The sequence below is a fragment of the Trichosurus vulpecula genome, chromosome 6 (genome assembly GCF_011100635.1).
Source record: "Trichosurus vulpecula isolate mTriVul1 chromosome 6, mTriVul1.pri, whole genome shotgun sequence".
Lineage (NCBI taxonomy): Eukaryota > Metazoa > Chordata > Mammalia > Diprotodontia > Phalangeridae > Trichosurus > Trichosurus vulpecula.
Window position 1 is genome coordinate 205,798,874 of NC_050578.1, and position 25,452 is coordinate 205,824,325.

Genomic DNA, 25,452 nt, shown 5'->3' on the forward strand with positions numbered 1-25,452 from the left:
TATATGATCCTGTCAAAGTTCCTTCACTTCTCTGGCCCAGTTTCTCAAGTTTCTAGAGCACTTACAGTCTATACCCCACCACGTGATTGAGATGGCTCCTTCCAAAAATTGCTGACTCCGATGTTATTTTTTTTCTCTCAGTCCACTCTACCTGATCTCCGTATAATATGCCACTGTTAACCACTTGGTCTTTTCCTTCTAGAGAGCTTTTCCTCCTTCATATTCATGGCATTGCTCTGACCTGGTTCTCCCCCTCCTTGGCTGCCTACTCCTTCTCAATCTCCCTAGCTATATCGACAACCAGGTCCTGCACCTTATTCACAGATTTACCCCAGGGTTGTGTTCTCCTTCCTCTTTTCAAAGGATGATCCCATCAGCTCCCACAGGCTCATTTAACATCTCTAAGCAGATAACTCTTATCTACACAGTGAGTCAACAGACATATACCAAGAGTGTATTGTAGCTCAATGCCAGTCCTTAGCTTTTTCCTGGGCTCCGGACCACTGGATATACCATGGGCATCTCAAATGCACTCAGAGTCCAAGTCAACTTTGTTATCTGGTTATCTTTCCCCTGAAACTCATCCCTCTTCCTAAATTCCCTATTTCTGTTCAGGTCACTACCATCTTTCAGGTTACCCAGGCTCACAACCCTGGGTCTTCCTCTATTCTTCATTCTCCATCACCACCAAAATCCAATCAGTTAAGTCTTGTGTTTTCTTCCTCCACAACACCCTAAATCCATACCCTTCTGTACACTCATACAACCCTGCTTCTAGCCTACATCTCCTCTCCCCTGGATCACTGCAATAACAGCCTAATCAGTCTCTCTGCTTCCTCATTCTCTGCTCTCTAATCCATTTTCCACAGAGCTATAATAAATATCACAAATTGATATTTCAAAGACACAGGCCTGACCAGGTCACTTCTCCTGCTTGAGAAGTTTCAATGGGTCCCTATAGTGGATCAAATACAAAATCCTGTTTGGCCTTTTACAATCTATTTCAGACCACTATTGTATAACTGTCCAATCACACACACTATGGACCAGCCCAACTGACTCACCCACTCTTATGTGCACACAACATTCTTTTTACTCCCCCTGTTGCTTTGCAGAGGCTGTCCCTCCTGCCCAGAATGCTCTCCTTCCCCACCTACAGATCTTGGACTTCGAGCTCACTTCAAAGCTCAAATCAAACCAATTACACATAACTTTTTCTCATCTCTACTCAAATTGTTGGAACCCTCTCCCCACAAGTCTCCCCTTCCACCCCAAATTACTTTTTATTTATTTATGTGTGCATATATTGTTTCTCCCAGTAGCATGCAAGCTTCTTGAAGAACAGGGACTGCTTCCTTTTTCTTTCTGTGTCCCTAACTCCCAGCATAGTGCCTAGTCGATAAATGCTTTTTCAAATGAAATAGAATACATCGGCTGAAGGTTCACTGTTAAGCGTTTGTGGTATTGCAAGGCTAAGAGATTAAGACAGGGAGAGGAATCATCACCAAAGATGTTCTCCCTTCACCCTACATTTGTAGGAGCAGCTGGGAAGGAGAGAGCCAGGTGGCAATTCCCCAGGGAGCACTCAGGAGTATCAGGAATTCATTTCTCAGGAGGGCAGCTCTCAGCAGTGTGGGCAAATGTCCATCTTGAGAGTCTATGAAAGCATGTTTGGGAAACTGACAGGCAAGCAAAGAGAGTGTAGGTGGACTAATGTGGAGAGTGAGAGCTAGAGCCCTCAGCAATGCATCTGGGAATGAGACAGAATACTGGTGAATAGAGACACTGATGATCTGCAATGATGGAGAACTCACCACTACTTCCTGAGGCACCCCGTTCTAGTGTTAGCTCCAATTATCCAGAAGCATTTCCTTATACAGAAACCAATCTCCCCACCCAACACCATCATCATTTCCACCACCTGGTCCTCCTTCTGCCACCCGGGGCCAAGCAGAAATTGTCAAATATCCCTCTTCCATAAGAATGATTACAAGACTTTAGGCCAGCGGTGTCAAATATGCTGCCAGAGGCCACCAGAAATGACATTAAAATGTAATTGGGAAATACATAACAAAATAAATAGAAATACAATAAAACTAGATGATATTACAATTTAGAACTAAGTCAATATGCTACCCGCATGGAACCTTATATCTGAATTAGTGGCCCCCATTTCTATTTGAGTTTAAAACCACTGCTTTCAGCTATCAGTTTCCTTTCTTGTTTATATTGTTTTGTCTTCTCAACTAGAATATAAGTTCTCCAATGGAAAGGACCAAGTATTACATTTCTTTGTATCCCCCACAGCACCTAAACTGTCACCTTGCACATAACCAAATAGAAACTTTCAAAGCAGGAAAGGACTTGAGAAAGAATCTACTTCCTATCCCTCAGGTAGCAGATAGGGAAACTGAGGTTCAGAGAGCAAACTGTCCACAGCTGGGGAGAAAATCCAGGTCTCTTGACTTTTCGTGCAGTATTCCTTTCTTCTCTTCCACAATAAGATAGTCAAATTCTGTCACTTGGTAGAACTCCCTGACCATTTCTCTGGTCCAGAACAATAATCTTTACATGGGCAGTAGTCACTATTAAATTGCAACCTTGACCCTCAGAAAGTACAAAAGTCCATATATGACCTCTCACTCGTTTCCTTAAACAGTGTGGAATGTTGTGTGTAACATAAGATGTGGTAGTCATTATGGGTTGGTCTTGATTAACTTTTGTTCTGTTACAAGAGAAGACTAAGGTAGAGAGGGAAAATATCCTGAAATAATTGAGATGGTAAAAGAAAAGGCATCAATATAAATTTACTTTTAAATCTTTAAATTTATATTCAAATATCATGAAATATTATAGCTAGATGGCACAGTAGATAATGAGCGCTAAATTTGAAGTCAGGAAGTCTTGAGTTCAAATCCCACTTCAGACACTTGCTCGGTATGTGACTCTGGGCAAGTCACTTAATATCCTTCAGCCTGTTTCGTCATCTGTGAAATAACAGAGCCTACCTCCCAATGCTGTTATGAGAATCAAATGAGATAACATGTAGAAAGAGCACTTTGCAAACTTAAAGTGCCATATAAATTCTGACTATTATTATTAGTAATAATAATTGAAAAAACAAACAAAAGTAATCCATGAAAGCACACGAAAAGCCCCAACAGAAACTGTGCTGAAAGGAGGTGAGACCAGCAATAAAAAGTCAAACTGTGACCTACATTACCAATACTGTATGTCAATAGACCATTGCAATTCAAAGCCTTTGGTATCTCATAGGCTAGAAACCATTTGAAAAAATTATAGTCCATGAAATATTCATGCTTGAGAGGTTTCCCTGAACTAATCTGAAAGGCTTATTTAAACATCCCAATTTATTTCTAAGAACTAATTTCAAGATAATAAACTCCTTTGATTGGCCAACCTTGGTTCCGGAAAACCAATGACAAAAGTCACTTCAGTCTTCTCAGCAGAAACACAGGGGACTATGGGAGCAGAACATTGCCTACACAGATTTTGTCAGTCTTGCTCAAATATTTTTGTTACATGAGAGAGTTCAATTGGGAGTGGGAGAAGGTTTTATCAATAAATTACTTTGATGCAAGAAAAAAGGTATCAATAAAAACTTGTATGAACACTTTTGTTCCAAATTTTTCAGTGCCACCCTATTGCAATCCAAGTGAAGTTCAAATGCTCTTAACTCAGCACTGAACCCCACCCCCCACCCCACCATCTAGCTACATCCTACCTTTCCAGTCTTTAAACTAGTCTAATCTCCATCCCCTATACACGTGGTCGTTACTTTCTCACCACTACTCAAACCCTTTCCTATATATCGGGTGTCCTCTCTCCCTTTCTTCACCCATCATTTAAAGGACAACTCAGATACTACCTCCTCCAGGAAGCTGCCATCCATGGTCAATAACAAACTTCCCCAATAGGCCTCCCATAGTTTTATCCTGCCCCTTTCTAATGCTCTTAATACATAATACCGTGCATTCATTGCCTGTGGGCATCTATCTTAATCTACTCCTCAATCATGAGCTTGATCAGAGTAAGAATTTTCTCATCTACACTTACTAGCAACTAGCAAGCAGTAGTCTGCAGATGTTCATTCACTCAGCTTTAACAAATGAATAAACTCAAGTATTTGGGAAAGCCTTTTAAAATATGATCTCTAAATAAGTGTACAGTACACAGTCTTCTGGAGTTGTATTGATAATTTAGCATGTAATGTTCTTTAACTGGGGACACATCCTTCTCTGGCGAATGCAAGAGGCCAAAGACCTAATGGGTTGTCCCTATATTAAGCTCTTATGATGAACAATGCAAAAGAACAGCTGTATGATTTAAGTATGTGGCATTGCCAAACCCACAACCTACCTTGTAATAACAAACTTCAAAGCATCAGGCCCTCTAGAGACCTATTGTAGGAGGAAGAATCCCACAAAAGTCAGTGCCAGGGGAAATGGGCTCTATCTCAGATTGTCACTAATTTCCTGTTACACCTTGCTCAAATCACTGCTCCCCCTGAGCCTGTGTTGTCCCCTATGTAATATGAGAGCGTTGGACTTGACAATCACTAAGGACCCTTCAAACGCTGACATTTTGCGTTCTATAATCAAGTTACCTTTTCTTAATGGAGGAAAATGTTAGGCCTCTAAAACATACCTTAGCCCTTTCATGTGGTTAAAATTGAAGATAATAAAAACTTTTTTTAAATTTAAAAACGGAAAGTGTTATTTGCATTGGGATAATCAGCCTCAATTGTAACTTCACAGAAATGACCTCTAAGATTGAAAATTTCTGGGTGGCTTTACAAAAAAAAATGATGATAAAGCCAAAAGTGTAGAATTTGTAAGGGAAGAAAACCAGCTGGGCTAAAGGAAATTAGCTAGGCTAATCTGAACTAACAGAAGCTATAAAAAGAAGATGCACACAAGTATGAGACCAAAATACCATGATTGGGGACATATGATTTCTGCTGGTAAAAGACACTTCCTAAAAAGTAACTCATTTTCCTTTTGCAAACAGCTTTAAAGACATTATTCTAAAAATGCACTTTTGTATGTAAATTCTCCTAACAGGCAGGAGCTATACCACTTACATCCAGGCATGCTATGTTTGCACACAGTAGACACTCAATCCAGAAGACCTGGTTCAAATCCCACCTCAGAGACTAACTGTGTGACCCTAGGCAAGTTACATAAACTCTCTGTGCCTTGGTTTCCTCACCTGGAAAATGGTCTCCCAGGTCCCTTGTAAATCTATTATCTTAAGAACCTAGATGTTTGATGAATTTAACAACTGAGGTAAAGAGAAGAAGAAGGTGAATGTGTGTTCAGTTGTGTCCAAGTCTTCATGACCCTGTTTGGGGCTTTCTTGGCAAAGATATTCAAGTGGTTTGCCATTTGCTTCTCCAGCCCATTTTATAGATGAGGCAAGAGTTAAGTGACTTGCCCAGGTTCACACAGCTAGTAAGTATCTGAGGCTGGATTTGAACTCAGAAAGATGTCTTCCTTACTCCCAGACCTGCTCTCTATCCACCCATCTTCCCAGATGACAACCCTGCAAAGAGCTGAAGATAGGTGGCAAGCAACCCAAGGTTAAACCAACTTCACATGTCATGGCTTTGGGGCCCCTCACCATCCAGATCACCCTCTTGTGGACACAGTGCATCCTGGCAGTCCTTGTGAACTGCCAGATGAGTCTATGGCCCTACTCTGTCAGGCCTTTCTTCTGCTACACAGCTCAGGTAAGCTTAAGATGAAAACTACAACCAGTTCTAGTTAGAACCAGAACTAGGCTAGGCTGGGCTGCTGAAACTCTCCAGCAAGCCTGCTGATGCAGGTCAGTAATAAAGCCACCTTCCTCATCCTAAGTCAGCCTTCCTGGATAAATTTTAGAGAATTCCCTTCCCCCAGCCCTTCCATTTTGCTACTGGTTCATGTTCCCTGACCCATCACCCCATCAGCTATGTGACAGCTGCCACAGCAGGCCTCTTTGTCTAAAAACCCTATGTAAACCTTGGCCCCCAGAGACAGTGCCAAGGGCATAGCCCACTGTTCCTCTGGGCTTCCAGCCAACATGATGCCCCATGGGATGGTAAGGGTAAGGAAGGCCACATGTGACTCCATCCCTGTCCATCCATCCATGCCTTTCTGTGTTGCACTTGTGTACACCAATAAACCATTCTACCCCATTCTAATGGTGCTTCAAGCCATTCACCAGAACCCCGCCCTAAATTTGCAGGACACCTGAAAAAGCAGTACCCAGAACTGCACAAAAATACTATGATTTCTGGGGGCAAAGTACAGCTGGACTAGACACTATTTGTATAAAAGCAGCCTAATAGTAAATTCTTCCTCTAAGTACTTTGCTTGAACAGCTGACTTGGATGATCTTAGGCACTGTGTTAGAAACTTTAGAATATATCTGGTAGGCAAACGAGGAACCACTGAAGGAGAAGGATGAGTATCAATGTAACGAATTAGGAAAATGAATCTAGCAGCTTGCAGCAGATGGGTTGGAGAGGGATGGACAGGAGGCAAGAAGAGAGTAAGGAGGTCAAGTTCAAGTGAGAAATGAGGAGGTCCATTGGTCAACCATGTCATCTCCATTGAAAGAGGGCAGAATTATAAAATTATGTACAATCTCACAGCCCTACAGAAATAGGAACTGTTATTGTTATGGAGTCCTCATCTCAGGTACAAACCACATGGCACAGTGGAAAAGTATTGACTCTGGAGTCGGAGGACCTGAATTTGTATGACCCTGGGCAGGCTGACTTAGGTGACTGGGGAATGAGGCTAATTAAAATATAAAGATAACTCCCAAATCTTATCATGGATTGTAGCCTAATCTTTTTGGACATTCTACCTTTTTAGCAGAAAAAGGCAATGATTAACAGAATTCACTACTTGTTTGGGTTTTTTCCCCTCTTCTTTCCCAGACCATCCAGTCCTGGAAATAATCAGCAATGAAATGTTCCAAAGATGAGAAGCAAAAGACTCTAGATACTCCACAAACTGGTTCATCAAGAAGTGGCAAAGGAGTATGGGAGAAGACTGTACTCATGCTAAATGATAAAACAAATGGTACCTAGCCAACAGGAAGGGGGTAGTTTTGTTTTTTGGTTTGTTTTTTTTTTGGTTTTTTTACATCACCAGATAATCAATTTGGGGCTGGAACAGACCTCAGAGGACATCAAATCCAATGCCTTCATATGACAGATGAGGAAACTAAGGCCTGAGGAAGTTAAGCAATTTGTCCAAGTTCACATGGGTTATATACAGAGGTGAGATTTGCACCCAGGTCTTCTGACTGGAGAACCAAATTTCTTTCCATTGTACCAAAACAAAACCAAACAAAAGAGCAACCTTTTCATTTCAAAGGTATTTACCTTTCACCTAATTTACTTAGTGACCCAATTGCTTAACTTTTCACATGGAAAACTTCATCCAAAAATTTTTTAATGTTTTTTTTAAAGAGTAACTTGTCATTTATATTATAATACTGTAGATCTGGTAAGCCTCTTTGAGAGCATCTTGTCCAATTCTTTTTCTACAGAGAAGGAAACTAAGGCCCACATAGGAAAAGTGACTCTCCCAAGGTCACAGAATGAGTAAAGTCAGAATTAGATCATAGACAGTATTTGCCATTTATCTTACATAGACTCTCAGGGTTGAAAAGTTCCTTACAAATGGTCATGAATCCACTTTCTGCACCATCCGGGACAAATGGTCACCCAGACTCCTCTTGAAGACTCCCACAGAAAGGAAATTCACCAACTCATAAGGCAGCCTATTCTAACTTTCTTGTTCAACATCTCATTGTCAGGAAGCATCATAGAACTTTAGGATGAAAAGATAAACCTGAATAGATGGTATATGTGAAATTACATTATATATATATATATATATAATATCATGTATTTACATATATGATATATACACACATACATATATAGATCTTAAAGGACTACACTTTACAGCATTATTTTAATATCTGTAACACAGGGACAAGAAAGACCAAACTCATTGGGTGTATCAGCACCATGGCTAGGGAAAATGGATAGCAATCCTGCACCCAAAGGGTGGAGGTGGGATCAAATGGATTTTTTAAAGTAGGAATAAGGACAGTAAGCTGCCCTTTTGGCTAATTTGGTTCATCAGGCTCCATTAAGCCTCTAAGGCACAGGAAGAGCCTGGCAGCATTATGAGGGCTCTCTAGGACACTAGGCGTGTCTTTATTTCTCCTCCTGTAATGACCAGTTAGAAAAGAGCCAAGAAAAGAGTGGTGATGTATCTGTGGCTTCCTCACCTTTCCTGGTAGTTAGTGGTCAGTTTTCCAGTCCAGGCGAATCTGTGAAAAGGCTATTCTGATAGAGCTTAGGCAGTATTTCTGATAAGGCAACTGGCTGAAATACTGCCCCATTAGGCTCCAGGTGACAAAGACATAAACCAACTCAGTGGGGAAGCTTAATTTTAATTAGAAGAAAAGGGGAAAATAGGGGCTTCACTCTACTGGTCTCTCCTTTTCACTAATCCTCAAAGTTCACAGCATTATTGTTTTTTCTTCATTTTTCTTTGTAATGAATCACATATCTGACCTTCCTCCATAAATTCATTGGGCTCTTAGGACAAGAAAGTTATATGTTGACCTTGTGGAAATGACAATTTAAATCAAATCCAACTTGTGTCAGAGATGAGTGGAAAGAGACAAGTTCTCGTCTTTTTTAATGGGATGCAAATTTGTTTAGGATAGCTCTTGAATTGTAAAATGTTTCTAAAACCAAAACATGTTACATATACCCAAACACCGGTGGATCCGTAACCTATTCATTGTGGGTGCTCCTTCCAATGACGTCAATTGAAACATATTAATGTTTACCCATCCTGGGTCACCTGTGTCCTACTATAAATTAGGGGATTTACCCAACATTGCTAAGAGCCTTCCTCTTGTTCTCAAATATTCAGAGCAAGAGATAATTGATTGATACATCCATGGATGGATACTACCTATGAAATCTATTAAATGTACATATAATAGGCATGTTTGTGGGGAGGTATATGAGGACAGGGAGAAGAATAAGTGTACAAAGAGAAAGAGCCCTTGAGGGACAAGGTGAGAGAAGGAGAAATGGTGGCTACAAGAAAGAGAAAGCCAACAGGAAAGAATACTAGCAAGGGAAGGAGGTTAACGGAGCAAGGAAAGAGATTGTGTTCAGGTCTGCATGACCTTCTTGGCATTCCAGTAATAACTCAGAGTTGTGATTATCCCCACCAGGGTAGAGAAACATTGAGTAACCCGTATAGCACCATGGGGTGCAGCAGGGACAAGTCTCATATTCTGAAAATACCATATGTGCCTTGGATAGAGCTGAAATCCCATGCAAGTCACAGCAGTTTCTGTGGCAGCTGAAGATTTTAGGATAACAGCCCAGCTTTAACCATAATATAGGAGGAAAAAATTAAGACTCCCAATAGGTATTTTTATGTGTCTTTGAAGATGAATATTCATCAGCATAGTTTATTAAGCAGTCACTGCGTTTATAGCACTGAACTAGGCACTTAGAAAGCAAAGTAAAGGTCAAGGGGAACAGAGGAAAGGAAATAAAGTGGAGGTAAATAAAAAGTCTAGTATCTGGAAACCCACATTATACTGGAGGAGGAAAAGACCTGGACCCTGCCTCACATACTTCCCAGATGTGTGACCTTGAATAAGTCACTTAAACTCTCCCTGCCTCAATTTCTTCACTTGTAAAATGAAGAAGACAATAGCACGTAACTCATAGCGGCTGTTGTACAGATGAAATGGGAACAAAGGGTCAAAGAATCATAGGTTCAGGTCTAAAATGCAATGTAGAGGTTATCTAGTACAAAACATTTTGATAGATGAGAAAACTAAAGCCCAGAGAGACTTATGCAAAAGCACACAGGTAAATTTTTGGCAAGGCCAAAACCAGAACCTAGGGCTCCTGACTGCCAGTCCAGGATTCATTCAACTCTACCAATGGAAATTTACAGACCTTATCAAGGAGTAGCTTTGGCTGAAATTCAAAGTCCACATTTCCTAAAGCAGTAACACAAGCAGCTTGTTTTCTTGATAAGAATCAGCAAGTCCTTAGATAATAGTAATAGCTCACACATTTAGCCCTATAAATACGTTATTTCATTTGAAGCCTTGTAACAACCCTGTAGGAGGTGGGCAGTGTTGAATATATTTTCCCCATTGAGCCTCAGCGAGCAGAAGAGACTTTCTCCATGTTAACTACCTCAGAATCGGCTTACCTAGAATTTAAACACAATCCCCTTGACTTCAAGTCCAAGGAATTAATTTGCTGGGTGTGACTGATCATAATTATTGACAGTGGGCTGTTAGGGGCAAGCTTCAAATTGACCGTTCTTCTAGAGTGTCCCCCATACCTATTGCAGATGGGTAAGATAACAAATTCATTTCAGTTCAATTTTCTTTGAACAAAATTTTGTTTTCTTTGACTTTTTTTTGAAGTGGAGGGGGGATAATTGTTCATTTGTATAAATTTAATCAGAGAGCACACAAAAATTAGTTCCCAAAAGAACTAAGAGAAATCTTGTGTTTTAGTACAAGATCATAGACAACTTTAAAGGGATTGCCAATATACCACAATCTTGTATGGTTATTTTTTTTTCCTAGAGGGGGGAAAAAGCCTCCTAACAACTTCTGTTTTTTCAAGCTATGCCACAGTGTAGCCACAGCCCTGGCTCTTAGTTTCCCTTTTCACAAATGAGAATGATCATTATATACCGTACAATGGCATCCTTTGTCTTTGGGGACCCAATGTTTGGGACTAAGTCACCTCCGACCCTCACAAGATAAAGCGCTATGCCTAAGAAAGACAGGGGACCATTTCTTACTTCCCTATTCCAGCAAAAGATTTTCAGACAGATGTGATATATGACACTAACACGCCTTGGGACCTTTAGCAAATCATTTTGCCTCATCTATAGAATGAGGACATTGGGAAAAGTGGTCTCAAAGGCCCCTTTCTAGATCTAACACTCTCTCTTCTAAGGCTTCTTTCAGTCCTGGCACTCTGACCTATGGTTTCCTTCTAGTTTGGACATTCTCAGTTGTAAGGTCCTTTCCAATCTAATATTCTAGGTTCTAAGGGGCCCTTTCCAGATCTGGCCAGTCTAGGTTTAAGGTGACCTTCCATCTCTAAGATGCCAGCTGTGGATGTCCATGTCTTTTCTCTGCTAACTTAGCATATTGTCCCCAAAATGGAATCCCAGGGTAGCCTTCCACATGAAATTGATCAATTCAACTCTTCTAAGTGGAATCAATGTTATAGCTCCATTAGGAAGAAGACTTCAACTTCCAACTGTCTTTGGAATCAAGAAGACCTTGTTTAACTACAGACTATATGAACCACAGAAGCTCACAACCTGTCAGTGCTCCCAATCAACTCTGTAAGACTATAGTTTGTAGAAGAGTTACTGTTCAGAGGAGAGTGTCCACACAGGCATCCCAAAGGTCAATGAAATCACACGTTGGGAATTTTTTTAGAAGGATGTCCACCATATATGTAAAGGAATCAAACTACAGGGAATTTGCTTAGCAGGTGAAAAAAATGGCAATAAAGAATATGAAAGAGAAACTGACAGATTTTTAAACAGGGGTCCAACAGGGCCAGGTCCATCCTAACTATCACAGAGGACTTTCAATTTGCTTAATTATGGGAGGAAAAAAAGTGAAAACAAAAAAAAGTTCTATGAATTAAAAAATATTAAACACAAAAGTGTTATTTGACCACTAATAACATTAGACAAAAATCTGGATATTTCCCTACCAAACTGATTATAGGCAATCTCTGTTTTAAGGAGAAGTTTTAATTCTTTACAATCCTAAGCAGAACTTCATTTTAATCTCATAGTATCTGCTTTTAGAAAGGGAAAAGCAATTAACTTTTAAATAACATTATCAAATAAAGTTAATAGCAAGCATGTGCAACCATTAAAAGAGCTGCTGACTAGTTGTTTTCTCAACCAAAAGATGCATTCATTTCTTACACTGGCAATTTAGCTAAATATAATAGGTCCATTGAGAAGATGTGGCTTCAGGCTTCAAATGACTTAACACCCTCAAAAAGGTCTGAGCGGGAGCTTTCTCATCTATATCCCCTTCCAAAAGAAAACTGGTCCATATACATGGAGTCAAGAATTCTCTGATCCTTTCAATGGCTCAGGATTGCCGACACTCCTCAGCCTGTCCTTTAAGACCCTACACAATCTAGTTTTAACCCACCTCTCTTCTGACCTTTTTACATCACTCCCCTTTCTATTGCCTCCATGTGTTTCCACAGATCATCCCCAGTGCCTCCTATACACTCCCTCCTTATCTTTGGCTGCAAAAATCTCAATTTTCCTTTTAAGCCCTGCTCAGGTGTTACTTCCTCTGTGCCTGATCCTTGATTCTTCCATCTAAAACAGCAAACTCTTTTTCGAAGTTTTCCCAGACCTCTTTGGCTAGATGCTTTGCCCACACAATTTACCATGCATTCTTCTTAGATCTGGGCATGTGTATTCCCCTCTTCCTTATTAGACTGTAAACTGGCAAACAATATGACAGCTTTGTCACTAGCACTTATTGCACACCAGCCCTAAAACTTTTTTTTTTTTGCCAGCTCTCTGATTTTACTGATGTGGTAGTACCTCTAACGAGGAAGCTCTCTCTATTAATGCATATCGGCAACTGTTGTACAATTTCTAGTCTTAGAAGAGTCATTAGGGACACTGCAGCAGTTTGCCCAGGGTCACACAAGCCAGTATGTCTTGGACTTGAACCCCAAGCCTTCTCAACTCCAAAGCCCCATCTCTATCCTTTGTGGCTCTCCTGAGGCACCGTGAATATCATAGAAGTTTAATAAATACTTATTAAATTGAGATGAATTCCATGGAGTATCTTTCTCATAAAACTTTAAGAATTTGAAGGTCCAAAATCCCCTAGTAGGGATACACTTCTAACCAAGGTAATGCACTCAGTTCTCTTGTTGGCAAAAGTCTTCTGTAAAACAAGATGGCAGTATTACTTTCAGTTGATTGGTCCCTGACACAATCTATCATCTCAAAAGGTCTAGCCAGACAACCTGTTTCTCAAAGAACAGCTTCAAAGTCATTGCAGGTGTCCTGATAAGGCAGCATTTTGTAACTCAGCTGAACATTCTTAACCAGCCACAAATGTCAACTTTAGGATTTTCAATGTCCTTCCTTTAAAAATAAAAACACTAATACCTCATCTTTGCCAATCAATGTAAAGAGAATTGAACTGAGAGTCAGGAGACCAAGATTTTATTTCTACCTCTGTAGTAAGCTAGAATTATTACTTCCCAAACAGGATATTGGTTTCCCCGTCTAGTAGTCTGAGCTAGATAATCTCGAAGGTGCCTCCCAGCTCCAATGTTCTTTGGCAATCTACTGCAAATCAGTTTTCCAACTCAGCAAACCAAGGCCCAGAAAACAACTTCCTTCCCAGGATGAAGGTATAAAAGATGGTACAGGGCCAACTTCTGCCTTAAGCTCATTTTGGGGAGGGGGACAAAAACTCACCTGCAGTCAGGCAAGACTAAAGATTCTTGAAAGTAACTTCCAATGCTTCTCTATATGACCCCTCCTAAGCACTTCAGTCTTTCTATTGTGTTTGAGCACTTAGAACGTTGGAGCTCCTAAGGTTCTACCTTCCACCTATCAGATTAATTCCAGAGGGAAAACAAGGAGACTGAAGTTGTAAACTGGTATGGCCACTCTGGTAAGTAATTTGGAATTATCCAAAACTACTAAACTCTGTGTACCCTCTGACCCAGCAACAATTATCCTAAGCCTATATCCCAAGGAGATCAAGGAAAGAGGACACAATCCTACATGTACAAGAATATCTATATCTATTTTTTGGTGATGGCAAAGATCTAGTAATTAATATCTAATGAGGGGGTGCCCATTAGCTAAGGAATGGATGAATAAATGTACGTAAATGTAACAGAAACTATTGTGCCACAAGAAATGAAGGAGACAGTTTCAGAAAAACCTAGAAAGTACTGTATGAACCAAAACATCCCTCTACCTTGCTGGGCCCCTTTCCCTCATTGATGAGTTCCTGCTGGGGCCTCCATTTTGGAGAGGAGATTAGACTGGTCAATTTCTTTCCCCTCTGAGCTCTCCTTCTGACTTTCCATTGATAATAGCCTCAATTGCCTTCTTATCCTGGAAATTCTCTCGGTCCCTGGGGCTTCCTAATCCTGGAAAAGCTATCCACCCTTATACCATTCTCATCCTGGAACATCCTCCAAGCTACCCCCTTCTCCCATGGGTGAGTACCTCCCATGACTTCCATTTGGAGGAAGGTCCCAGCTGAATTCTTCTGGATCTGTTTCTCACCTTCCCAGCTTAGACACTAAGAGCCCTATACAGGTACCCATCCTTCCTCCCTTCCTTCCTTCCTTCCTTCTTTCCTTCCCTCCTCCCTTCCTTCCTCTGTCCCCTTTTTTGGAACTCTTTTATGTGCTGTCTTCCCTTATTAGACTGTAAGGTCCTTAAGGGAAAGAACTATCTTTCTTTTTGTTTGTATTTGTACCACCAGGATTTACCGTAGTGCCTGGCACAATTAATAAATGCTTGTTTTCTTGCTTTGATGCAAAAAGGAAAGTGAACAGATCCAGAAAAATAATTTATATAATAATGACACATTGTAAAACAAATAATTTTGAACGACTTAAGAACTTTGATCAAAACAATGATCAAACATTATGGCAGAGGACCGATAATGAAAAATACTGCCCACCTCCTGAAAAAGAGGTGATGGACTAAATATGCGAATTGAGACACAATTTTTGGACTGGCCAATATGGGAACTTGGTTTTCATGACTATGTATTTTGTCTTTTGGGGAGTGGGAAATGAAAATAAATGCTTGTTAATTGAAAAAAAATCAAGAATGTTGAAAGTGGAACACGCCTTAGAGATAGATGATCTAGTCTAGCCCCTCATTTTATGGATCACCCGAAATGAGAGAAGGGAAATTAATTGCCTAGTGTCAAGCTCCTAATAAGTGGCAGAGAGTCATTTTCAACCAGGGTTTTTAACACCAAATCCAGTATCCTTTGCAAAACATATTATGTTGCCTTACTGCTATTGCCTTACTAGAGTATAAGTTTCCTGAGGAAAATGATGATTATTTAACCCACACTTGTCAAACTCAAGTAACTTTAGACACAAGTCAAAGCTCTTCTACTTTCTAGCTCTATGTAACCTTGGCCAAGTCATTCGCCTTATTGGGACTTCAGTTTTGCTTTCTAAAATCCCTTCCGCTCTAATTGTATCTCCCAGCCCTACAGACAGCAGACTTGACAGAGATCACTTGAAAACAGAAATATCAGAAAGTCTCATTAGCATAAAGATTCCCCTCAGGTCTATAAATATTTGAAGAGGTTGTTAAATACTAAACTTAGCATGCCAGATATGTTTGGTTTTGAAAGATTCACTAACCAGAACATGAAGGTTTTTTTGGTTTTTTTTTGCTCCCCAACAAAGGCTAAAACGTCAATCAACACTGGCCTATTAAGGGCTGCACAGCTCTAAGCAGTATTGACTAAAGAGCAACTAGGTAAAGGACAGGTGGCTTATTAGAGTTACCAGAAAAAAATAACTGTTAATCTTAGCTTGACAGGCTGGTTATTGGGATGGGATTGCAATTCAGGTAGGGCTAATTAAACAACCTCTGGGGTCTTTTGAAAAATCTGGGACTCTATGGTCCTACTTTTTAAATCACTGCATCTGAGTGGGCAGAATCTCTCACCTACACTCTCTCTTCAGATCCTTCCCTCTCCCAGGAAGCCGGGATACACAGGAGAAATTTCTGCCCGGGGGCTCTATTTGCCTAATTTGTGACTCCCTCCCACAGAACAAGCCTGACATTCATGCTTCAACTTTTTCTTGCCTGGATTCTGCCTCCGGAGTCCTCCTCATTTGCCACTTTCTGTTATCTTTTTTCTTTCCCTTTCCAATTCCCCTTTATGTGTGGACTTCCCTCATTAGAATATAAGCTCCTTAAGGGTAGGGAAAGCCTAGTATTTGTATCTCAGGTACTAAACAAATTAGCTGGCACAGAATAAATGCTTAACAAATGTTCAATTCACTTATCTATTGTTTGTCTTTACTTATCTATCCCACCCCAGGGGTCATCTGGTCCAACACTACAGTGAGCAGGAATGTCCTCAATAGGAATCCAAACAGAGATCTTTAGATCTGCTTGAAAGTCCTCAAGGGACACTCTCTCCAGAGGCAGCCCATCCTACTTCTGGAGTTTGCTAATTGTTTGAACAATTTTCACAGCACATTCGTATCTGGAAGGTACCTCGGAAGTCATGTGGCCCAACCAACAGCTAAACAAGAAAGAATCATCTCTACTGGGGTGATTTTTCCTTGCAACAAAGTGAAATCTGCTACCCTGTAACATTCACCACTGTTCTTATTTTGATCCTAGTTGTCCTCACTGTTGGAGCAAAAAGAATTCCTTCAAGTCAAGGACAGCCAACTGAATGCTGGCCGCAGAGTCACCAAGGAGGTAACATGGTAAAAGAAACTGTCCTGGGCATGCCACTCTCAATGAGGTCGGAGACAAAAAGAGTGGTCCCTTATATATGAATATAAGAATAAAAGCATTTTTTTGTGCTAACAAAAAGTGAAAGTGGAGTGGATGACCATCACCTACTGAGGGACTGAATGTAATAGAGTATTCTGGCACCATAAGAAAGGATAAATATGCAGATTTTTTTGATTTGAGAAGATATAAAAACTGATATAGATCAAGTAAAACCAGGAGAATAATTTATACAATGACTAGAATGATATAAATAACATTGAAAGATGGTGGGAACTCTGATCAATGCAGCAACCAGTTGTGAGATCAGATTTTCATCAGAGAAGTTGGGGGGCAGGAGAGAAGGGAGTATTCTGTGTGCAAACTGGAAGGGTGTAGTTCATGGGGCAGAATGAGGAATACAATGTCAGACATGTCTAACATGTTGATTTGTTTTCCTTAAATGTACATCTTTTTGTTGCAAGGAAAGGTTTTGGGGGACATGAGGGAATGACTGAAGTAATAGCAATATAAAAAGTGATACTTAATTAAAAAGAAAAGAGTTGTAGTTTTTTTTGGGGGGGTGGGGGAACTGGATTGAAATCCCGGCTCTGCCTCTTACAGCCTATGTGGCCTTGGGCAGCCACCTTCCCTTCCTTAGGCCTCCATTTCTTTCTCTGCAAAATAATAGGACTGGACTATGTAGCTTTGAGATCCCTTTGAACTCTACACCTATGACCTATGATTTTCAATCACCTTTAAATACTATGATCCTAACATTAAGTCAAGGAACAATGAAATATCAGAACGAATTAAATGTATTCTCAATTTTCTGCCCTAGAACACAATCTAGACAATTGCAAAACATCCTTCCCTTCAGTGTGAAGTAGGTATCAAATAGACAAGGTTAGAGATCTACAAAGCACCTCCTTCCACCCAACCCCCCCTTCCATGAGGCCCCACCTCCACACTTCCTTTTCAACAGTGGTGCATCTGAGAAGCAAAAGGAACTCTATCTCCCCAACAGTAAAGGATTCTCTCCCAGAGCCATTTCAATGGACAATTTTATAAAACCATAATGGTACCTTTACATATCCAACTGGATTTCCAACATGTAATACAGCTTCCTATACAACACAATCCACTCCTATGAGAATCTCAGAAATGTACAGACAGCTATTGGCAAAGCTCTCTCTCTAAGATTTATGAAACATGGTTACAGTGGTATGGTAGAAAAAAAGCACCTGGCTTCCACTCAAAAGACAGAGCAGTATATTAGAAAGAACACTAGATTTGGAGCCAAAAGACCTTAGTACAAATCCCCATTCTGCGTACTACCTGCATGACTTTCCTGTTTTTCGCTACCCTTTTTTTTTTATCTCCAATGCTTAGTACCTGGCACATAGAAAGAACTTAATAAATGCTTGTTGATTGACATGATCTTTAAAACAAAGGGATTAGACTTTAAATGATCTTGTAGGTCATTTCCAGCTTCAACATTCATGATCTGTGATCCAACCCATAGGGATTTAAGTCAGCACCAAAATTCAGAAGCATTACTCATTATTATGTGCCTGAGTTGGGGGCTTTTCCCTCATGAATTTTAATCCTTGTTGCTGGTAAAGTAGTTAACAATAACAGGGAAAAAAATTAAAACTTTCTATGCACAGTATCATTGGCTTTAAGAAAATTCATGCTATGCAGTAATAACCCTCCACCCACCAAAAGACATTTCACATTTCACATTATATCATTTATACATTATGACTCAATCACACCATAATGTCCCAAAGCCTGTTGTATAACATCATTCACTAAATTGCCTGGGAGTGAAAATCTGATGGATGGTCAGAGCTAGCTTTTGGGTTCCAAGGGTATTAAGTCCCCTGGAAATGGGTCACCTTATGGAGCCTCTCTTGCTTAATGCAGGTGCATAAATTTTATTCCTATGAAGCTAACAGCACCACGTAGCAACTTTTCCCCAAACTGATATGCTTCTAAAATAAAAAAAAGTATGCTTCTTTAAAAAAATTCGGCTACAGAATAGAAAAACTGAAGAGAGGAAAGGGAAGTATAAGGGAATTCTTCTTATACAAATGAGTATTCCTCATTACAAATGATCTGGTTTATATACATTTCATTTACACCCAATCAGAAACACACCCACTATAAATACGGCACCCTGCAAAAGCACTTCCCAAAATTCCATTTGCTTGCAAAATTCTCAAAGTGGTGTATGTTGGAGCTTGGGATGTGATCAGGCTCCTCAATGGCAGCCCTCAAGTGACCCCAGGGAGACCTATGGAACTTTTGACCAAGAGATCCAGGCCAAAATCCTACTTGGAGAAAACACTACCTCATCAGTATGGTACAACCTTGCTTAGTGAAGTTCATGCTGGACAAACAATAGGGCTTCCTATGATCCTGAAGGAAATATCTGTCCTTCACTCTAGGATATATGCAAGAACTCACCCACGTGAGATTAATTGCTGCTCATTAGGATGAGAGAAGAAGTTGGAGGAATGTCAACTGAGGGCCTAAAACTGAAGTTCCAAGATCTAATTCATAATCAGAGACTTTTAGAACATGAACGAGGCTTTCAGATCAACTAGCCCAAACCTGCTAAATTGATTTTAGAAACTTAGGTTCTAGTCCTTACTCTACTAATAACTGTGATTTCTGAGACGTTTTCCCCACTATTAAATTTCACATTTCCTAATGCTGAGTATGAATTCCCCTGGCCCCTATATAGAATGCACTCCCTTTCTCCTGATGACCTAAGACTAAATGTTGTTCAGTCATGTCCAACTCTTTGTAACCCAATGGACCATAGTATGCCACTACAATCCCTGGGGTTTTCTTGTCAAGGATACTGTGATGGTTTGCCATTTCCTTTTCCAGTGTATTAAGGCAAACAGAGTTTAAGTGATTTGCCCAGGGTCACACAGCTACTAAGATTCTAGAGGCTAGATTTGACTTTAGGTCTTCCTGACTCCAACCCCAGTGCTCTATTCACTGAGCCACCAGCTGCCTCCAAGACTAAATAATGCAGTCTCAGAGAAGTGCCCCAGGGATGTATGCTTGACTTGATCAACAAGCATTATTAAGCTTCTACTATATGCAGGGGACTAGGCTAGGTAGGCCCTGTAAATAGAAAAGGAAAAAAAAAAAAGAACTGATCCCTACCCTCAAAGAGTTTCTATTCTCTCAAAGGAAGCAACATGTACACATATTATATACATAAATACAAAATAAATATAAGGTTATAGAGGGAGAAGAATTAGGAAGAGCTTCATGTAAAAAGTGACACAATTCTAGGCTGTTGCCCACTTTATATTAAGGACATGAATGAAAATTTGAACTGCTTGCTCTTCAAATTTGCATTTAACACAGAGGCGGATGGGCTTTCACACTGGGTGACAGAATCAAGATCCAAAAAATTCTTGCCAGGCTAGAACACTGACCTAAGTAAAGCCAATGAGATGAAATTTAATAGGTATAAGTTATAAAGTCTTACACTTAGATTTTTTTATAATTCAATTTATCTGAAAAACGCCTACAGGTTCTAGAGGACTGCAACGTCAATAAAAATCCAGAATATTAAACAGCAGCCAAATAAACTAACTCAATCAAAGGCTGTTTATTAAGAGAGAAATAGATTTTGGTCCTAAAAAAGTGACAGTCCTTTTGTACTCCACCCTTGGATCAGATAGACCATGATTATAGTATTGTGTTAAATTGTAAGTGTCTCAATTTAGGAAGGACATTGATAATCTGGAGAGAGTCTGAAGGAAAGCAACCACAATGCTGAAGAGTCTCAGTGTTAAACCATATGAAGATGAATTTGGGATGTTTATTCCAGTGAGAAAAAACTGAGGAGGCATGAGAGCTGTCTTCGTAGTTAAGGATTATCATAAGCAACAAGGATTCAACTTCTTATGGCTCGTCTCAAAGAACAGGAGTTACAGAAATACAAATTTTAGCTTGATGTAAAGATAAAACTTGCTAATAAGTAGAGCTATCCCAAAGGGTAACAGACAGCCTTGGTTATTAATAGGTTCCCCTTCAGTGAAGGTCTTCCCCCCCAGCAAAAGAAAAAGTTTTGGATGACCACTGGCCAGATCTTGTAGAGGAAATTCTTTCTCAGGACTGAACTACGTACCTCTCAAATTCTGTGATTAAGACTCCTTCCTTCATTTTTAAACCAGTTCAAGAGATTTCTTTTCTTAGGAGGTAGGACATTTTAGTGGAAAGAATCCAAGCTTTGAGTTTAAAGCCATGGATTTTAAACCTAGCTCTGCTACCTATTTGGCCCTGACCGAGTCATTTCTCTTCTCAGGAGTTCAGTTTTCTCCTTTGAAAAATATGGGGGTTATATCTGTAAAGGGACTGATTTATGAAAATCATCTCAGAAAAATACCCATATTTTGCAGAGGAGAAATGGAGGGCCAGGAAAGGGAAATTACTTTCCTAAGGCTACATTAAGTAGTATAGTGAGTGGCAAATGTCAAATTTGAAATCAGGTCCTATGACCCAAAATGCTATGATTTCTCCACTGTAATCAGGCTGCCTAGGTGATCTCTGATGCTATAGATATGCCATTACAGCTCTAAACTGATAATGGTATAAACTATATCTTCCTGGATTAGCTCCTCCAAATAGTCCTTTATACTTAGTCTCTAGTCACAGCTTATAACCACACTTTATGCTGTCTCGAATTTCTTCACGTGGTTTTTATAACTGATTTATCTAGTGAAATACATCCATTGTTCCCCCCTCCCATTAGCATTCCTTTCATGTAAGGACCCTGTTTTCCATTTCCTTTGTTCTCCCTCCTCTCACCTCTCCCTCCCTCAAACCTCCCAGCACCTAGACTAAGGCTGTACACACAGTTAGTACCTAATAACTGTTCCTTGGGGAAGTCCTGGTATTAAAATGACTCTCAGATTTAGGAAAGTATTTGGGGACACTAAGATATTCAGTTGCAGGGAGTTGTTAACTTGGGGAGAAAGAGTAAAAACACATTTCCCCACCCCCCCCAATCAGATTGTTTCAGAGCAAAGTAATGCACTCCTTCATGATGGACACAGCATCTTTCATGTGCTTCATAAATGATTGTTAGGTACTTCCCTTCTTTTATTGGAGAGGAAAAGACTTGAGGTGTAGGATGTTGCAAACACTATCAGAATCAGTCTTTTATCAGTTTTGCTTACAGTTTTTCTTCAGTACAAGAAAAAGAACTCATTGGGAGTATATCCAGGAATTACTGTGATATAAAAACAAAAAGTATCGATAAAAAACTTTTTCAAAAAGAATAAAAAAAATAAAATGACTCTCAAATACTTATCTCCAGCCTGAATCTCTTGCTGGAATTTCCCTATTTCTAACTGCCTACTGGCTATATCCAAGTGGTCCTCTTGCCAGAACCAAAAGAAGAGCTCATCCCCTTAACCTCAAACTAGCTTCCCTCATTTCTGTTACTGAAACATCTAGTTGTCTCCCAATCACCTAGATTTTGAAACCTGAATCCATATTTAAATGTCCCTTGTCCCCCTCCCCACACCATCACCAAATCCTACAAATTCCACTTGGAAAAATGTCTCAATCCGTTCCTCTATTCATCTCCAGAACCACCTTGCTAGTCCAAAACCTCACTAACTATTGGGTGGAAAAATCCAACTGGTATGCTGCCTCTACTCTCTTCTCCAATCCAGTCCCACCTATTACACTGCCAGATCAGTGTCCCTAAAGCACAGATCTGACATGACTTCACTGATCAAACATTCACTGGCTTGCCACAGCCCACCAAATAAATGTCCAAATTCCTTAGTCTGACATTTGCACACTACAATCTGACTTCAACCTACCTTTCCAGCTTCTTTTTCACTATTCAAGTGGAGACGGAAGGAGTATGGTACAAGGATTGAGAACTGTTCCCTGAATTAGGAAGACCTAGGTTTAACTCCAGCCTCTGACACATAATTGGAAGTGTGACCCCTGGCAAATTACTTAACCTTTCTGCTCAAAGACTCCAAACTGCCTCTGCATTTCTTACTCAGAGGACCTCTACAGACAGGTCTGCAAAAATAAACTGACAAAACCTATGGCCCAACCAGAGTCTGGTAGACACCTTGCCACCTCCCTAAACAGGCTGTCCTTATTTTCTATAAATAGACTCTCCTCCCTCCCTCATCCACAACTCCCCACCTAATTAACAGCTTCTAAAGGAGATCACAAAGCCCATCTCTTCAACAAAATCTCCATTTTCCATCTCCTTTAGAAAGGAAAAGTGTTTAGAATCTTATCTCAGAACATTCTTCACAACCAGAAGCTCTTATCTTCCCCTCTAGCTCCCACAACATCTGGAGAAGTCTGTTAGGCCTATTGGGCACTTAATAAATGCCAATCTCCCTTCCACCTAGCCCTCATCCCCAATCTTTGTTCAATGGAATCTTATGCTCTCTTTCAAGGCCCACCTCAAAAAATAACCTCCCTTCCCAGAAGCTTTCCAAGATTACCCCCCCAGCTATTATAAGTGCTCTCTCTTCAGAACCTCCACAGTATTTTGCCCATCCCAATCTGTTTTATAATCCAATGATTGCCAGACTTTTTTCCTTACTTGATTATAAACACCCAGAAAGCACAAACCCAGTCTGTTATAGCAGAAGGGAAGTGTAGAGATCACCCAATACAAAGCTAGGTTAAACACGAAGAAACTACGTCCCCGGGAAGGGAAGTAACTCGCCCAGTCATAAAGTATTAAGTGGCAGAGCTAAAATTCAAGCCCAAGCTTTCTGAGTCATCTTTCCATCCCCTGCCCCACTCCCCACTCCAACCCCTACCTCCCACAGGGTTTAGCAGTGTCTTTGGCACGTTCAATTATTTTATTATCATTAGTATTTTTTTTTGATTGAATGAATGACTCCTGATGAACTGTCAGTTCCTCACTCAGATGTGTATAAACGGGGCAGCCCGTCAGGTGTCATTAGGTTTTCCTGCCAAACCCTCCAAGTTCAGTAAACTCATAGTTTACAACGCTCCAACTGCCTTATACTTGAGGGTCAAACAAATATAATATATACTTTGCAAAAGACAGACTGTTAGAGAAAGTTTCAGCCCCACTAAGGGGGCGGGGAGGACATCGCCTTCAAAATTAAAAGTGGATGCGGGTGAGGGCGGGTTCTCTCCCCCCCCCCCAACTTTAAATCTAACGGAAGAAATCAAAATACGTCGGAGCAAAGGGGCTCTAGCCCTACCAATAGCGCTCGGCTCTCCAGTCCTAACCTCGGCATTAAACAGGAAATGTACAAAGCCAGGGGGCTGTCTTCAGGAGCAGAGCGTAGAGGAACCGTGCGGGTCCGCTCGCTGCCTTCGCCCTGCCCGCCGGCTCTCAGTTCAGACCCCAGTAAAGGAACAAGCAAACCTTTGAGTTCCAACCCCCTAGCGCTGCAGGGGAATAAACTGAGGTTCGTGTTGGGGGGAGGGGGGAGAACTTGCCCAAGATCGAGAACTGATGAATGGTACAGACTCACTGGAACCCACGTCTCCGGGTTCCCAGGCCGGCGCTCGCTCTCCGTGGTAGGAACCACGGGCACAGAACCTATGGACAGAAGACTAGCGGCCTTTACTGAGAGAGGTCCAACCCCCTCCCAAGGCCAGCGGGTCTGCGAAGTATACCCTCCCCGCCCCCAACATACACACACACACACACACACACACACACACACACACACACACGTTGACATACACACACTCAGGCAAACATACGCTCCACCAAGAGGGCAGAAACTGCCCATCCGCTGCTTGACGGATGCTCATGTCATCTTCCCAGTTTTTTCCATGTGTAGCTTTGGGACAACGGAGGGTGCTGGGAGATACCGGGGCGGGGGGCGGCGGTGGAGAGGGAAAGAAAGGGACCTTTTTAACCGCCCTCCCCACTGCCTTTGTTTTCCTGCGGTCTGATTTACCGGGAACTTCTAGTTAATGACACTTTGCTGGAGGCCCTAAGGCAAACCCGGGCTCTCACGATCAAGTTCCTTTTTCCCTTTTTTTTGCTATTAAAAAAAAAAGACAACCCCGGGTCTCTCTGGAGCCAGCTCCCCAGCCCGCGCGCCCCGGAGCGCGCGCGCACAGTCGTACAACACACACGCACACGCACAGGGACCCACATCCACATCCACACACCCTGTCCCAGCTAATGCAAGCCGCTCGAGTCCGAGGAGCGGGGTGTTTCCCAGCGGGAGTCGCCAGGACAGGGGTCAGAGGCGAGCCGGCTGGAGGGAGCCTACCGGACCCGGGAGGGGCAGGCAGGGCAGGGCTGAGCTGGGCAGGAGAGGGGACCCTGAGCGCTTACCTCAGCAGCTCCGTGCCCTTCCCGCAGGTAGCGAGCGGAGCCGCGGCGATCCCGATTTCCTAGGACCCAGCCGCCGCAACAATGGGGAGGAGGGAAGGGGAGGGGAGGGGGCGGGGGCGCCGGGAGCCGCTGGGCTGGCCGGGCCTCAGAAGAGGAGGAGAGAGAAAGGAGGAGGAGGAGCTGGCGGCTGCTGGGGCGGAGGGGTTGGGGGGGGGTGTGTGGGGGTTGATGAGAGGGACAGGAGCGAGAGGGGAGGGCAGAAAGAAGGAGTACAGGGAGGTGGGAGAAGGAGAGGAAAGGAGGTGGGGGCGAATAAGAGAGGAGAGGAAGGGGTGGGGGAGGGGAAAGTGAAGAAGGGGAAGGGTGGGAGAGAGAAGAGAAGGAGGAGGGGAAGGAGGAAGGGGGCGGAAGGGAAGAAAGAGGAGGAGAAAAAGGAAAGGGGGAAGAGGGAGGGGAAAGGAGAGGAAAAGGAAATCTGCGCAGGCGCGT

The 25,452-nt window shown here is 41.6% G+C and overlaps 1 protein-coding gene across 1 annotated transcript in view; it reads right to left on the bottom strand.

Annotated features, from left to right (window-relative positions):
• The window catches only part of AFAP1 (actin filament associated protein 1), a 246,477-nt gene extending 221,458 nt beyond the window's left edge, over positions 1-25,019 (bottom strand). Inside the window, exon 1 of the mRNA XM_036762238.1 lies at positions 24,964-25,019. The gene's annotated coding sequence lies outside the window, so the exon portion shown is untranslated. The remainder of the gene's footprint in view (positions 1-24,963) is intronic.
• Between the last annotated feature and the right edge of the window lie 433 nt (positions 25,020-25,452).